Source organism: Dendrobates tinctorius, unplaced genomic scaffold, assembly GCF_039654945.1.
Source record: "Dendrobates tinctorius isolate UK_male_01 unplaced genomic scaffold, ASM3965494v1 ptg000046l, whole genome shotgun sequence".
NCBI classification, from domain to species: domain Eukaryota; kingdom Metazoa; phylum Chordata; class Amphibia; order Anura; family Dendrobatidae; genus Dendrobates; species Dendrobates tinctorius.
In genome coordinates this window covers 29,529,327-29,545,414 of record NW_027361714.1, presented here as the reverse complement: position 1 = coordinate 29,545,414, position 16,088 = coordinate 29,529,327, and positions in this window count along the sequence as shown.

Here is a 16,088-nt window from a genome sequence, read left to right as displayed (position 1 = left end):
ATTCATTACACTTATCTAGACTGACAGTGTCAATTCCAGAGGTAACAACATGCTGCAGTGATTGAGATGATTGATATGCCATATGGTCTATAATGGCCTTCGCTTCATTCCCACTAATACTTTTGCCATAGACAAGCTAGCCAATTTTGACCTGCACTTGGTAGTATTGCTGCCTGGTCCCAGAAGTGGTGGTAGTGCTGCTACTGCTTGTGGCTCCCACCTTTTCTACATTATCATGTCCATTGCTGGTGCCACTTTTTCTTTTACCATACATCTTTACAACTGTGTAATTGTTTTTTGTTACTGTTTTCCTCCACAATTCCACTCTTCAAAAAACAGACTGAAAAAAAACATGCTTATTATAAGAATATAAAGACATGAGTAGACACAGGCCACAGTCTAGATATGAAGTCCAAAAAATGGTAATTTCTGACATGTACACTTTGAGAAGTAGACAGTTGCAGATAAGTACTTGAATTTAGTATATTTAATTTTTTTTAATACAATTATTCCTTTCTTCCCAAAAAACACTGGATAAGAAATGCAAAAAAAACAATAATTTGTGACACACTGTACTGAAAAACTTATATTTCTTTAAGAAATATTGTATTGGCTTGCTGATTGCTTCCTCATGACGAATGGAAAAAAAAATGTGTAAAAGAAATGCAGTTGTTGCAAGATACAGTATATCACAGGCTGATCAATCTCTGACACTGCGGCTTTCAGCTCTGCTTTCTCTCCACTATCAATTGAATCTCTATATTAGGCCGGGGTCACACTTGCGAGAAACACGCACGAGTCTCGCATCTCAATACCCGGCACTGCCGCCGGCGCTCGGGACTGGAGTGTGTTGCTGCATGTATTTCTATACAGCTGGACGCTCCGGTCCTGATTGTCGGCGGCAGTGAGGGTATTGAGATTCGAGACTCATGCGAGTTTCTCGCAAGTGGGACCCCAGCCTTATTTGCAGACTACTACTGTTGTGGATTTTTTGGTTGGGTGAATTTACCCCTGTGCGTACTGTGGCCTGTCCTAATTAGACAGAGTCTTATTGAGCACTCAAAGGAAAAGAGGAAGCTACACTTGGTTAGCAACAACTCATTCCAGCAGAACTCTGGAAGCTTTATTCACATTCATGGTCTTTTATCAGTTCGTACAGAAAGGAATGGTTATTCATTAACATAAAGGCTTTACTTCTTATCTAATTGGTCAGTTTAAATACATGAACATATATGGGCGTCCGACCTAAGGTGACTTAAGAATCAGATGATATACTGCCCCTTGTATTCCAATGTCAGCAAGTCTACAATATCGGCTGGACCATCTGGCCTAACTTCCTCTTCTGTGTGTCTGGAGACAAGTCACAAGACAATGCTATCATGAGATCACATCAACTCCCCAGACTCTCTCATGGGGGGTAGCAGGTTATTTCCACCAACTAGTTATAGAGTTCAAACTGTAAATATGTATCTGTGTGCATATGGCTATATAAGAATACATGAGTATATGGAGTATATAGCAGTGTATAGCCTATAGCAGGCAAGTGAGATCTAGATGAAATACATATACATATATATTTCCATAACAATCCCCCCTTAGATATCACTTGCCCTAAAATCCTGCTCCTGGCCCAAAGCGCTGCAACTCTTTTATGCTGCCAGTGGACTGACATATGCCTAGTGCATACATCCTCCTCTGTACAGACTTTCGCAAATGGGCAGTCAGGAGATCTGTCCCTAAAGGGGGTTTGGTGTAATGTAATCAAAGTCTCTTAGTTAGCAGTCTATGCAGTGAGTGCATGTGTATTCTCTGTCAGGTAGGTAATTTATTCTGTCAGGTAGGTCATCCACAGCATCATTCCAGCTCAGGTGTGTCCTCTGCTATGAAGGCTTTTCCCTGCAATGCGGTGCGTGGATCTAGGTGGGGGTTTTCCCTCCAGGTTGGTGGCGTCAGCACTTGGAGAAGGGCCATCGGATCTGGGATTGAGTACTTCTCTTTACGGACTTTTTTCTCCAACACTCAGCAGTCTCCTGACTTCAGGGCGTGCATACCAGGCACCGAATCTGGACCTGTCAATGAAGGAGAGAAACTCGAGAATGGACATTAGCAAGATTCTTGATAAATTCAATTACACATGCAGACAAAGTATCATATTGCATAGTCAACTGCTAAGTAAAGAGTACCCCTAAACTGGGTTTTTTACCCAAATAAAGTTTCATATCGGTGACAGCTTTATCTAAGCCTACGGGAGTGTCTTGTCTCCTGCCTTGTTACTCTGTGCCATCTACTTTCATCACTATCTCTGGGGGCCAGCCCTAGTTGGAGGGGGTTAAACACCTGCACTGCCATCATCATCTACCTCCCAGGGATCATCTGTAGTGCCGACTATCTTACAGTCGAACACTCCAACTGGCGTCACAAACTCTTTTTCTAATTTTTTTCGTTTTCCTTTTTTATTTTTATTTTATTTTTAACCCCTATATCACTGTCCCCGGAGCACAGGCACTGGGCATGGCTGCCACCCCCGTGACCCCCTAAATCGAATGCTGCCCGGTGACCTGAGTACCCCACTCTTGGTGATACATGTGTGTGTTTGGATACAGGCAAGATTTTGCACATCCTGAGTGGGCAAATCCCTCAGGCTTATGATCTCTGCTATACGATAACTTTTGTTTTGTCATTATGCTGGAAAGGCCATGTTAGTTTTGCGAAATCCTGCCAAGGTTTATGTAAACCAGCCGATGTTTCACCCAAGAAGCGTTCTGGTGTCTACCTCTGAAAGCAGCTGAGTGAGACAACATACCACAGGGTGATACATTCCCATAACTCTTAAAGTAAATGTACAGCATGAAAGGAGTATAATTTCAAATTTATTAGGACCCAACACAATCCTCTTAATGTTTCACTGTTTTAAAGGCACTTTAAAGGCATTTTTACACTAAACTACAACAAAATGAAATAATATCACGTAGCTTTGTTTTTCACATTTTAACTCAAAGCAGCTGTCTACTGTTAACATATAACAGGGTAAAGGGTCGCGGAGGTGCCAGATGAAAGATATTAGAAGAAAAGTGACTAAGGCCCTTTTCTGCCTTGAAAACCTGTTAGTTCTTGATTAAGGTTCACTTAAAAGAAGGCTTAAAACAGAAGCCCTAATGGAATTTTAACAGCATCATTAACCTCCATTAAGGTCAGGAACCTCTACAGTACATGTTATAGCATCAGAGCTGTCACTATCCTTTAGTTTAGATTTGACCCATTCAGCTTACATAATGCAATCATTTTCACAGAAAGGCTGATTAAATAAATTGGCTGTTATGACAAATCTTCACTGCCCTTAATACTCAAAGCATACAATGTGTTAGTAAGAACTCTACAATTAACACTCACACTGTCTCATATTGTCACCAGATTTGCACAGAGCATTTTACTTGGCACAATAGTACATTCAGCCAGAACATTGATGCTTCTAATGTCTTTTACTATTAACTGCTACCAAAATGAAAAGGTTAAACACATCACACAGAATATCTTTTTCCTATCATTTGTTCATATTACCCAATTTCTGATTCATTTTAGTTATTAACAATCAAAACCAAACTGTCATAATGTTCATGATTTATGTTTCAGTTTTCACAGATCCAAAAACAAGAACTCTTCATACACAAATAACTTCTTTCAAAGTCAAAATATATTTTTTTTAGAACTTCTATAGCAGCTCTAAGCTATTAGAATATCACTCAAAATACACATTGGTTAAAGAATGCATTTTTTTAATTTACAGGACAAAGGTCTCATCAGTGGCTCCACCGCCCCATGGATCACTAGAATGGTGGTTCTGAGTTTAAAGTCAATCTGACAGGTCCCCCGTGCTCCCCAATTCACCAGCATATGTGTCTTCCTTTATAAACACTCTACCCAATAATTCTTCTATACTGTAGGACAGATTAACAGATCTTTAAAAAAAAGTATTTTTAAATTCAGTTTTAATATGCAAATTAACCTTTTCACTAGTTGATGGGGCTTTTGCTTCATCAGAGTGGTTGTTCCACTCAGCATGTTGTCAGGCCCCAGTGGGTGTGATAACATGATTAGCAAAAGCCAACCACTGTTAAAGGCACATGACAGCCAATTAAATCAGCTGTCATGTGTGGGGGAAGATGCCGGCTCAGTGTCCACATCAAAGTTAGGGATGTGACAAATAACTTAAATATACGTCATATGTCAGGAAGGGTCGAAATTGAAAAAGTTCATGCAAATAGCAACAAAGATCTTAAAGTCGCAGAAATTGAGCGAGTATTTAAATCAATAATGGGTGGAGACCATAGACGAGAACTGCTGAACAGAGATATGGTTTGATCCACTGTATAACATTAAAACAAGAATAATGCAGGGATTCAATACTAGACGTGATATATCATTATAAAATTCCACAACTATGGCTTCATCCTTTTACTATAGCACTCTCTCTCTCTCTCTCTCTATATATATATATATATATATATATATATATATACAGTACAGACCAAAAGTTTGAACACACCTTCTCATTCAAAGAGTTTTCTTTATTTTCATGACTATGAAAATTGTAGACTCACTCTGAAGGCATCAAAACTATGAATTAACACATGTGGAATTATATAATTAACAAAAAAGTGTGAAACAACTGAAAATATGTCTTTATTCTAGGTTCTTCAAAGTAGCCACCTTTAGCTTTGATTACTGCTTTGCACACTCTTGGCATTCTCTTGATGAGCTTTAGGAGGCAGTCACTGGAAATGGTCTTCCAACAGTCTTGAAGGAGTTCCCAGAGATGCTTAGCACTTGTTGGCCCTTTTGCCTTCACTCTGCGGTCCAGCTCACCCCAAACCATCTCGATTGGGTTCAGGTCTGGTGACACCCCATGACTCTCCTTCTTGGTCAAATAGCCCTTACACAGCCTGGAGGTGTGTTTGGGGTCATTGTCCTGTTGAAAAATAAATGATGGTTCAATTAAACACAAACCGGATAGAATAGCATGCCGCTGCAAGATGCTGTGGTAGCCATGCTGGTTCAGTATGCCTTCAATTTTGAATAAATCCCCAACAGTGTCACCAGCAAAGCACCCCCACACCATCACACCTCCTCCTCCATGCTTCACGGTGGGAACCAGGCATGTAGAGTCCATCCGTTCACCTTTTCTGCATCGCACAAAGACACGGTGGTTGGAACCAAAGATCTCAAATTTGGACTCATCAGACCAAAGCACAGATTTCCACTGGTCTAATGTCCATTCCTTGTGTTCTTTAGCCCAAACAAGTCTCTTCTGCTTGTTGCCTGTCCTTAGCAGTGGTTTCCTAGCAGCTATTTTACCATGAAGGCCTGCTGCACAAAGTCTCCTCTTAACAGTTGTTGTAGAGATGTGTCTGCTGCTAGAACTCTGTGTAGCATTGACCTGGTTTCTAATCTGAGCTGCTGTTAACCTGCAATTTCTGAGGCTGGTAACTCAGATGAACTTATCCTCTGCAGCAGAGGTGACTCTTGGTCTTCCTTTCCTGAGGCGGTCCTCATGTGAGCCAGTTTCTTTATAGCGCTTGATGGCTTTTGCCACTGCACTTGGGGACACTTTCAAAGTTTTCCCAATTTTTCGGACTGACTGACCTTCATTTCTTAAAGTAATGATGGCCACTCTTTTTTCTTTACTTAGAATTTGTATTATGGCAAGAAAACAGCAGCTAACAGTCTATTCAGTAGGACTATCAGATGTGTATCCACCAGACTTCTGCACAACACAACTGATGGTCCCAACCCCATTTATAAGGCAAGAAACCCCACTTATTAAACCTGACAGGGCACACCTGTGAAGTGAAAACCATTTCCGGTGACTACCTCTTGAAGCTCATTAAGAGAATGCCAAGAGTGTGCAAAGCAGTAATCAAAGCAAAAGGTGGCTACTTTGAAGAACCTAGAATATAAGACATATTTTCAGTTGTTTCACACTTTTTTGTTAATTATATAATTCCACATGTGTTAATTCATAATTTTGATGCCTTCAGAGTGAATCTACAATTTTCATAGTCATGAAAATAAAGAAAAGTCTTTGAATGAGAAAGTGTGTCCAAACTTTTGGTCTGTACTGTATATATATATATATATATATATATATATAAATCAATGTGTGTGTGTATCACCAACCAATTACGAAGCATCTTTCATTTCACCAGAGCTGTTCAAACGAAGCTAAGCTGTGATTGGTTGCTATGACCAACAGTTTTCCTTGCAACCAATCACTAAGCATTTCTCATTTCACCAGAGCAGGTTAAAAGTAGCTGAGCTGTGATTGGTTGCTATGTGCAAGTTTTCCCACTTGACAACACCTCAGCAGACACTGACATGGTGGGAGAAATCTAGCACCCCCAGGAACATAAGCGCCCAGCTATCTTCTGTCCCCCAGAAATGAGCAGTGAGTATATGACAGAAATGAATCCCCCTCCTGTGTGGTATCATTAAGTGACACACATGAATGTAGGAAAGTGCACATATTAAATGTCATGTGGATTCAATATTTTCTCACAGACACGTTTATGCATTATTGATGTGTTACTGTGCTCTGATGCTGTGATTTTTTTTAAAGTGCTACTTTCCCCATAATTAACCTGAATATACCCATATAACATGTAATGCTTTTCCCATAGCAACCCATTAAATATGATACTATACTGCATACAGATGCTGTACATCCATGAGCAACTCAGCCGGACAAATTACAAGTTGACGGTGCATGAAAATGTGTGTGAGGGTTTCTCTACTGTACTAATGTATAAGGGTTGTGCCTGTCCATTGGTGAAAAGCATGACTGTGATATTTATGGTGGCAGATAAGTGAGAAAACCTGGGATCTTAGTGAACCATGTTTCTGTGCAATTTCACTATTCTACTTTTACTGGCTTTGACAGGATGATGTGGGATATTAGGGGTAGTAGTCCAGTAGCTCTGGCTGACAGGATGATGTGGGATATTAGGAGTAGTAGTCTGGTAACTCTGGACGACGGGATGATGTGGGATATTAGGGGTAGTAGTCCGGTAGCTCTGGCTGACGGGATGATGTGGGATATTATAGTGAATGTGGCTATGCGGAGTGGGCGGGGCTATACACTCAGCTTTATATATATAGATATAATCATTCTAATTTGTTATAACTAACCGTAGTTAGTTGCTATGCCCGGGTAGACCAAAAGTTTGGACACATCTCATTCAAAGTGTTTTCTTTATTTTCATGACTATGAAAATTGTAGATTCACACTGAAGGCATCAAAACTATGAATTAACACATGTGGAATTATATAATTAACAAAAAAAAGTGATTGGTTGGTGATACACACACACATTGATTGATATATATATATATATATATATATATATATATATATATATGTGTGTATATATGTATATATAGTGAAGGAAATAATTGTTTGATCCCTTGCTGATTTTGTAAGTTTGCCCACTGACAAAGACATGAACAGTCTATAAAATTAAGGGTGGGTTAATTTTAACATAGAATAAATGGAGATAGAATATCAAAAATAAAGTCCAGAAAATCACATTGTAAAAATACGTATAAATTTATTTGCATTTTGCAGTGAGAAATAAGTATTTGATCCCTCTGGCAAGCAAGACATAATACTTGGTGGCAAAACTCTTGTTAGCAAGCACAGCAGTCAGACTATTTTGTAGTTGATGATGAGTTTTACACATACAGCTCTGGAAAAAATTAAGAGACCACCACATCAAAACTCTGTCATGGGCAGCCCATTCTCCAGACCTAAACCCCATTGAAAACCTCTGGAATGTAATCAAGAGGATGATGGATAGTCATAAGCCATCAAACAAAGAAGAACTGCTTAAATTTTTGAGCCAGAAGCAGTGTGAAAGACTGGTGGAAAGCATGCCAAGACTAGTGTTGAGCATTCCGATACCGCAAGTATCGGGTATCGGCCGATATTAGCGGTATCGGAATTCCGATACTTAGTTCCGATACTTTTGTCATATCGGACTCCGGAATCGGAATCGGAATAGGAAGTTCCCATCATGCTATGAGCCTGCTTGCTTTGATTAAGCCAATGGGAATCCTCCGAAGTGTGGGCACATCCTGTTAGGCATGTAGGCATGTTAACTATTGGCATGGCTGTGATTGGCTGCCGAAATGATGTCATGATGCACTATAAAAGCCACCGCAGCCGCCATTTCTGGTCACTCTGCTGTGAATTCAGTTAGGGACAGGCTGCTGTAGAAGACTGTGAGGGACAGTTAGAAATAGCGATTCCACCAAACATCTAGTGCTTTACCCAGGCTACATAAACCACCACTGTAGCCTTCTTTGCCCTAGCAGCAGTGTTCACAGCTGTCTGCAAGGGCTGTGTGAGTGCAGCTCACGCTGTGGAGTGGGTCCTGCAGCCACGTCAGGCTGTAGGCCACCCAGTGTGATCACTGCTGCCTCATACATCTTTTATTTTTTGAGCTGCATTTTTTACATAATTTCAATCTAGTGTGCTTCCATCCGTATCCATATACGTTGGTTGCAAACACTAGTAGTAGACAGCGGAGCCTTTCTGCAGCCTTTCAGTGCTAGTGTCCACTTTGCTGCACTGTTCACGGCTGTCTGAGAGGTCTCTGACTGTGTGTGAGTGCAGCTCACGCTGAGTAGTGTGTCCTGCAGCTACGTCTGGCTGTAGGACGCTCAGCGTGCGTCAGTGCCTCACACATATTTTTATTTGAGTGCAGCTCATTTTTTCTTCTATTAGTGTGCATCCATCCGTCTCCATCTACGGTGGTTGCAAACACTATATAGGAGTACACAGCGGAGCCTTTCTGCAGCCTGTCAGTGCCAGTGCCCACTTAGCTGCACTGTTGACGGCTGTCTGAGAGGCCTCTGACTGTGTGTGAGTGCAGCTCACGCTGAGTAGAGTGTCCTGCAGCTACGTCTGGTTGTAGGACGCTCAACGTGCGTCACTGCCTCACACATATTTGTCTTTGAGTGCAGCTCATTTTTTCTTCTCCTATTAGTGTGCATCCATCCGTATCCATCAACATTGGTTGGTTGCAAACACTATATAGGAGTAGATAAAGGAGCCTTTTTTTCTGGCTTGTGCCCTGCCGGCGCAGCCAGATTAGCATTACCCAATTTTTTTGGAGCCTCATCTTTTGCATTGTAGGTTACCTGCCTGCATTGTAATAGCTCCAAAAAGTTGGTGATACTATCAGTTTCAATTCTTTGTTCACATACTTTGAGTTTGTTTCCAACAAAGAAACCACAAAAAAAGTTCACCAAACACTACATTTTGAACTTGTGTAGGCCACATCAGCTCCTATTAAAGTCTAGTCCACACACACACTTCATAAAATTAGTGTTTCTTGTACCTGTAACCAGCTGTTCAGGAATAAGCACACTAAGGCCCCCCTTTGTACTTTTTTGCCTATCTTAAGCAGTCTAGCAAGATGAAGAAGGCAGGGAGTAAGGCGCGTGGGCATGGGCGTGGGCGTGGAGTTTCAGCAGGGAGAGGACGTGGGGATTCTGCAGGGAGAGGACGTGGGGATTCTACAGGTAGAGGACGTGGGGATTCTGGGCCTGCTGCGGGCACCAGTGGATCAGCATCCCCCAGTTTTAGCAGGCAACAGTCCTTTATGCGCAGCTTTGTAGGACCTCAACGTACCCCACTGCTGCGGGAGGAACAAATTGAAGCCGTTGTCGGATGGATGGCAGCTAACGCATCGACTTCAATTACTTCCGCATCCTCTCAGGGTCAGAGCACCGAAGAGCAACCATCTGTCTCTTCACCACCTGCCAAAGTGCCCAGGCAGTCAGAGAGACATGGACAGGAGCCATCACAGTCTCTACTTCTGTTCTCGGAATCTGTTGGCTTGGAAAGAGGGGGCCAGCCAAGCAGCATTCCTGAATGTGAAAAAGAGGGAGTATGCAGTGATGCGCAACTTCTTTGTCCCTCTGAATCTGAAGAGGCGAGTGGGCCAGTGCCTATGGTCAGCACACCTCAGTACGCATCAGATGATGACGAGACTCAGTTGCCACTTTCTGGTGCGTACGGTGCTGGCGAGACAACCCCGGAGAAGCAGCTGTTTGAAGAGGGGAGGGAAGATGATGAGGTCCTTGACCCATCATGGCGTGAGCAACAGGAAGGTGGTGGGAGCAGCTCGGAGGAAGAGATTCCCCTACCGGCCAAAACAGGAGGCAGAGGGAGGGGGAAGACGTGGTTGCCTGTACCCTCCACTTCGGCACCCGTTAGGAGCATTCCTCCTTCCAAAGGCAAACCGGGCGCTCACAAGAGTTGCAGTGCGTGGTCCTTTTTTGACACAGTTGCAGATGACATTTGCTTTGTCAAATGCAAGCTGTGTCATCAGAGAGTCAAAAGAGGGAGAAATGTCAGCAACCTCAATACCACAAATATGTGGAAACATGTGCGCACCAAGCACGAGTTGGAGTTGCAGAGACACCCTGAAGACGTAGGCCAACGTACAGCACCACCTACCACCTCTTCAGTTCGTGTTGGGCCCTCTTCCTCCACCTCACACACTGCTGGTTCGGCTTCCTCACAGGATCGCCAAGGAAGAACCTCTGCCACTGTTGTCCGGAGAGCCTGTCAGATTACACCCATAGCAGCACGTTCCCATCCATCACAGCCATCGGTAGCACAGGCATGGGATAAAAGGCGCCCTTACTCGGCAAACCATCCCCGAGCACAGTCTCTGAATGCTGGCATTGCCAAACTTCTGGCAGTTGAAATGCTGTCATTCAGGCTGGTGGACACTGACACCTTCCGGGACTTAATGGCATTGGCAGTCCCCCAATACAACGTGCCCAGCCGCTTTTATTTCAGCAGGCGAGCCGTCCCTGCCCTGCAGAAACATGTTGAGGGCAAAATAAAACATGCGCTACTAAACGCCGTTAGTAGCAAGGTCCACCTGACCACCGATGCGTGGACCAGTAACCATGGACAGGGACGATACCTTTCCCTCACTGCCCACTGGGTCAATGTTGTGGAGCCGGGTACGGATCTGGAGAGTGGCGCTGTACGTGTTCTTCCAACGCCACGGATTGCAGGACTCCAGTCTGTACACATAGACTCCTCCTCCTACTCAAGTTCCTCAGAAACAGCAGAGCAGGAGCCTGTTACGACCGATATGAGCACAGCCGTGGCCAAACGTCAACAGGCTGTACTCAAATTAATTTCTTTGGGGAATCGAAGCCACACAGCGCAGGAGCTCTGGAATGCTATCAAGCTGGAGAGCGATGTGTGGTTTGGGCCAGCGAATCTCCAGCCGGGCTTGGTAGTGTGCGACAATGGCCGAAATCTGGTGGCAGCTCTTGGCCTAGGCAACCTCACACACATCCCATGTCTGGCACATGTTCTTAACTTGGTCGTGCAGAGCTTTCTGAGGGACTATCCGGATCTTGCTGCACTGTTGCACAAGGTCCGCATAGAGTGCGCTCACTTGCGACGTTCCAGCACGGCAAGATAGCGCCTCGCTGCTCTGCAGCGACGATTTGGCCTTCCGGAACATCGCATCATATGTGACCTACCCACCCGGTGGAATTCAATGTTACATATGTTGGAGCGGTTGTGTGAGCAGCAGGCAGCAGTCATGGAGTACCAGCTGCATCAGGCGCAAACAAGTCGCACTGTGCGCCGTTCACACTTCAGCACCATTGAGTGGGCCTCTATGAAGGACATCTGCCTCGTTTTGCGTGCCTTCGATGAATCCACGCGGATGGCGAGTACAGATGATGCACTAGTCAGCATGACTGTCCCCCTTATCTGCCTGCTTCAACAAACACTGCAAGCACTAAGGGATGAGGTTTCAGAAGAGGTGGAGGATGAGGAGTCCCAAATGCCATCTGCTTCTGGACAGTCTGCGCTACGTGTTTCCTCACAAAGGCCTAGGCAGGGGACACTTTGTGAGGAGGATGAGGAGGAGTCGATGGAGGAGGAAGACATCTCTCCAGAGGAGGGAGGTACACAAACCTCTACTCAGTATGTACAGCGAGGGTGGGGTGATGCAGAGCAGGCCGAGGTCACGCCTCAAACAGGGGACAGCGGTTCTTTGGCAGTTGGGAGTCTGCAGCACATGGTTGATTTCATGCTGCAGTGCCTGAGAAACGACCGCCGCATCGCCCACATTCTCGTCTCGGCTGATTATTGGGTGTACACCCTCCTAGATCCTCGCTACCGGGACAGCGTACAAAGGCTCATACCAACGTTGAACCGGGAGCGTAAAATGCGGGAGTACGAAGAGTCACTGGTGCAGTCCATAATGTTTTCCATTCCACCCGACAGCATTGTTGCTAGTGCTTTACAAAGCAGCTCTGTGCGTCGAGGCAGTGGAGGAAACTCTGCACAAAGAGGGAGCAGAGGCAGCGCCGCAGCACAAGGCAAGACCACTATGGCCCAAATGTGGCAAAGTTTTGTGTGTCCACCACAATTGTCTACACCATCAGCGACGCCTCGAGTCAGCAGGAGGCAATGCTTCCGTCAGATGGTGTCAGACTACATGTCTTGCCCTGTCGCTGTACTCCCAGATGGCTCTTCCCCCTTCAAGTTTTGGGTCTCTAAGCTGGATACATGGCCAGAGCTTAGCCAGTATGCATTGGAGGTGCTGGCTTGCCCTGCTGCCAGTGTATTATCGGAACGTGTCTTTAGTGCCGCAGGTGGTGTACTAACAGACCGTCGCACGCGACTATCTTCCGATAATGTTGACCGGCTGACTTTTCTGAAAATGAACAAGGCCTGGATCTCCAAAGACTTTGCCATTCCTCTTACAGACTAAATTAGTGGTTGGCAACTGTATCCAGGTCTGCTGGTGTGTTCATTCTTCTACCACCTGAACTATAATCCCTTTGCTTCAACACAGCCAGTTGTCGCTCAGATGTGTCGTCTGCACAGAGAAACACACTAGCTCCTGTGTTAGTGGGGTTCAGTAATGCCAGCTGATCCCCTGCTGTGTGGACGGCAAAGTCACCAGCTCCATCAACATTCAAACCACTACTGATTTTTAACCGTGCCCAACTTAGGTCTCTGGCTCCACTGTCTCTACTATTTCCCCTGACCTCCAACCCCGCCATCTACATCTCTGAAGTGGCGTCAGCACAATCTACACTTGTTCCTGTGTTCCTGTGGCTCAGTCCCATCAGTTTATCCCCTGATGTGTGTCCAGCAAGGTCTCCTGCTCTGTCCACATTCCCATAACCAGTAGTGGGAATGAGGACAGAGCTGGCGAACTTGCCGGACAAACATCAGGGGATCAACTGACGGGACTGAGCACCAGTAACACAGGAACAAGTGTAGATTGTGCTGACGCCACTTCAGAGATGTAGCTGGCGGGGTTGGAGGCCAGGGTAAATAGTAGAGACAGTGGAGCCAGAGGCCTAAGTGGAGCATGGTTAGAATCAGTAGTAGTCCACAACCTCCATAAAAACCGCTGCCCATTGGCCTCTGCATGCGGCATGCGTAATCCTGGGCTCCAACAGCGTCAGTTGGTGTTCAGAAGTGTCGTCTCCACAGAGCCAAACACATTCGTTAGAGTGTTAGTGGGGTTCAGCACTGCCAGCTGTTCCCCTGCTGTGGAGATGGCAAGTCTCCTGCTGCCTTCACCTGCCAAAATCCAGTAGGCCACAGCCTGCTCCTCGCCTAATCCTGGGCTCCAACAGCGTCAGTTGGTGTTCAGAAGTGTCGTCTCCACAGAGCCAAACACATTCGTTAGAGTGTTAGTGGGGTTCAGCACTGCCAGCTGTTCCCCTGCTGTGGAGATGGCAAGTCTCCTGCTGCCTTCACCTGCCAAAATCCAGTAGGCCCCAGCCTGCTCCTCGCCTAATCCTGGGCTCCAACAGCGTCAGTTGGTGTTCAGAAGTGTCGTCTCCACAGAGCCAAACACATTCGTTCGAGTGTTAGTGGGGTTCAGCACTGCCAGCTGTTCCCCTGCTGTGGAGATGGCAAGTCTCCTGCTGCCTTCACCTGCCAAAATCCAGTAGGCCACAGCCTGCTCCTCGCCTAATCCTGGGCTCCAACAGCGTCAGTTGGTGTTCAGAAGTGTCGTCTCCACAGAGCCAAACACATTCGTTCGAGTGTTAGTGGGGTTCAGCACTGCCAGCTGTTCCCCTGCTGTGGAGATGGCAAGTCTCCTGCTGCCTTCACCTGCCAAAATCCAGTAGGCCACAGCCTGCTCCTCGCCTAATCCTGGGCTCCAACAGCGTCAGTTGGTGTTCAGAAGTGTCGTCTCCACAGAGCCAAACACATTCGTTCGAGTGTTAGTGGGGTTCAGCACTGCCAGCTGTTCCCCTGCTGTGGAGATGGCAAGTCTCCTGCTGCCTTCACCTGCCAAAATCCAGTAGGCCACAGCCTGCTCCTCGCCTAATTCTGGGCTCCAACAGCGTCAGTTGGTGTTCAGAAGTGTCGTGTCCACAGAGCCAAACACATTCGTTAGAGTGTTAGTGGGGTTCAGCACTGCCAGCTGTTCCCCTGCTGTGGAGATGGCAAGTCTCCTGCTGCCTTCACCTGCCAAAATCCAGTAGGCCACAGCCTGCTCCTCGCCTAATCCTGGGCTCCAACAGCATCAGTTGGTGTTCAGAAGTGTCGTCTCCACAGAGCCAAACACATTCGTTAGAGTGTTAGTGGGGTTCAGCACTGCCAGCTGTTCCCCTGCTGTGGAGATGGCAAGTCTCCTGCTGCCTTCACCTGCCAAAATCCAGTAGGCCCCAGCCTGCTCCTCGCCTAATCCTGGGCTCCAACAGCGTCAGTTGGTGTTCAGAAGTGTCGTCTCCACAGAGCCAAACACATTCGTTCGAGTGTTAGTGGGGTTCAGCACTGCCAGCTGTTCCCCTGCTGTGGAGATGGCAAGTCTCCTGCTGCCTTCACCTGCCAAAATCCAGTAGGCCACAGCCTGCTCCTCGCCTAATCCTGGGCTCCAACAGCGTCAGTTGGTGTTCAGAAGTGTCGTCTCCACAGAGCCAAACACATTCGTTAGAGTGTTAGTGGGGTTCAGCACTGCCAGCTGTTCCCCTGCTGTGGAGATGGCAAGTCTCCTGCTGCCTTCACCTGCCAAAATCCAGTAGGCCACAGCCTGCTCCTCGCCTAATCCTGGGCTCCAACAGCGTCAGTTGGTGTTCAGAAGTGTCGTCTCCACAGAGCCAAACACATTCGTTAGAGTGTTAGTGGGGTTCAGCACTGCCAGCTGTTCCCCTGCTGTGGAGATGGCAAGTCTCCTGCTGCCTTCACCTGCCAAAATCCAGTAGGCCCCAGCCTGCTCCTCACCTAATCCTGGGCTCCAACAGCGTCAGTTGGTGTTCAGAAGTGTCGTCTCCACAGAGCCAAACACATTCGTTCGAGTGTTAGTGGGGTTCAGCACTGCCAGCTGTTCCCCTGCTGTGGAGATGGCAAGTCTCCTGCTGCCTTCACCTGCCAAAATCCAGTAGGCCACAGCCTGCTCCTCGCCTAATCCTGGGCTCCAACAGCGTCAGTTGGTGTTCAGAAGTGTCATCTCCACAGAGCCAAACACATTCGTTAGAGTGTTAGTGGGGTTCAGCACTGCCAGCTGTTCCCCTGCTGTGGAGATGGCAAGTCTCCTGCTGCCTTCACCTGCCAAAATCCAGTAGGCCACAGCCTGCTCCTCGCCTAATCCTGGGCTCCAACAGCGTCAGTTGGTGTTCAGAAGTGTCGTCTCCACAGAGCCAAACACATTCGTTAGAGTGTTAGTGGGGTTCAGCACTGCCAGCTGTTCCCCTGCTGTGGAGATGGCAAGTCTCCTGCTGCCTTCACCTGCCAAAATCCAGTAGGCCCCAGCCTGCTCCTCGCCTAATCCTGGGCTCCAACAGCGTCAGTTGGTGTTCAGAAGTGTCGTCTCCACAGAGCCAAACACATTCGTTCAAGTGTTAGTGGGGTTCATCATTGCCAGCTGATCCCCTGCTGTGGAGATGGCAGTCTCTCCTGCTGTCTCCGCATTACAAAGACAGTAGGCCTCTGCCTACACCCTCCTATTTCCTGGGCTTCAACACAGCCAGTTGTAGTTCGGAAGTGCCGTCCACACGGAAAGAGATACTTGCTCCCG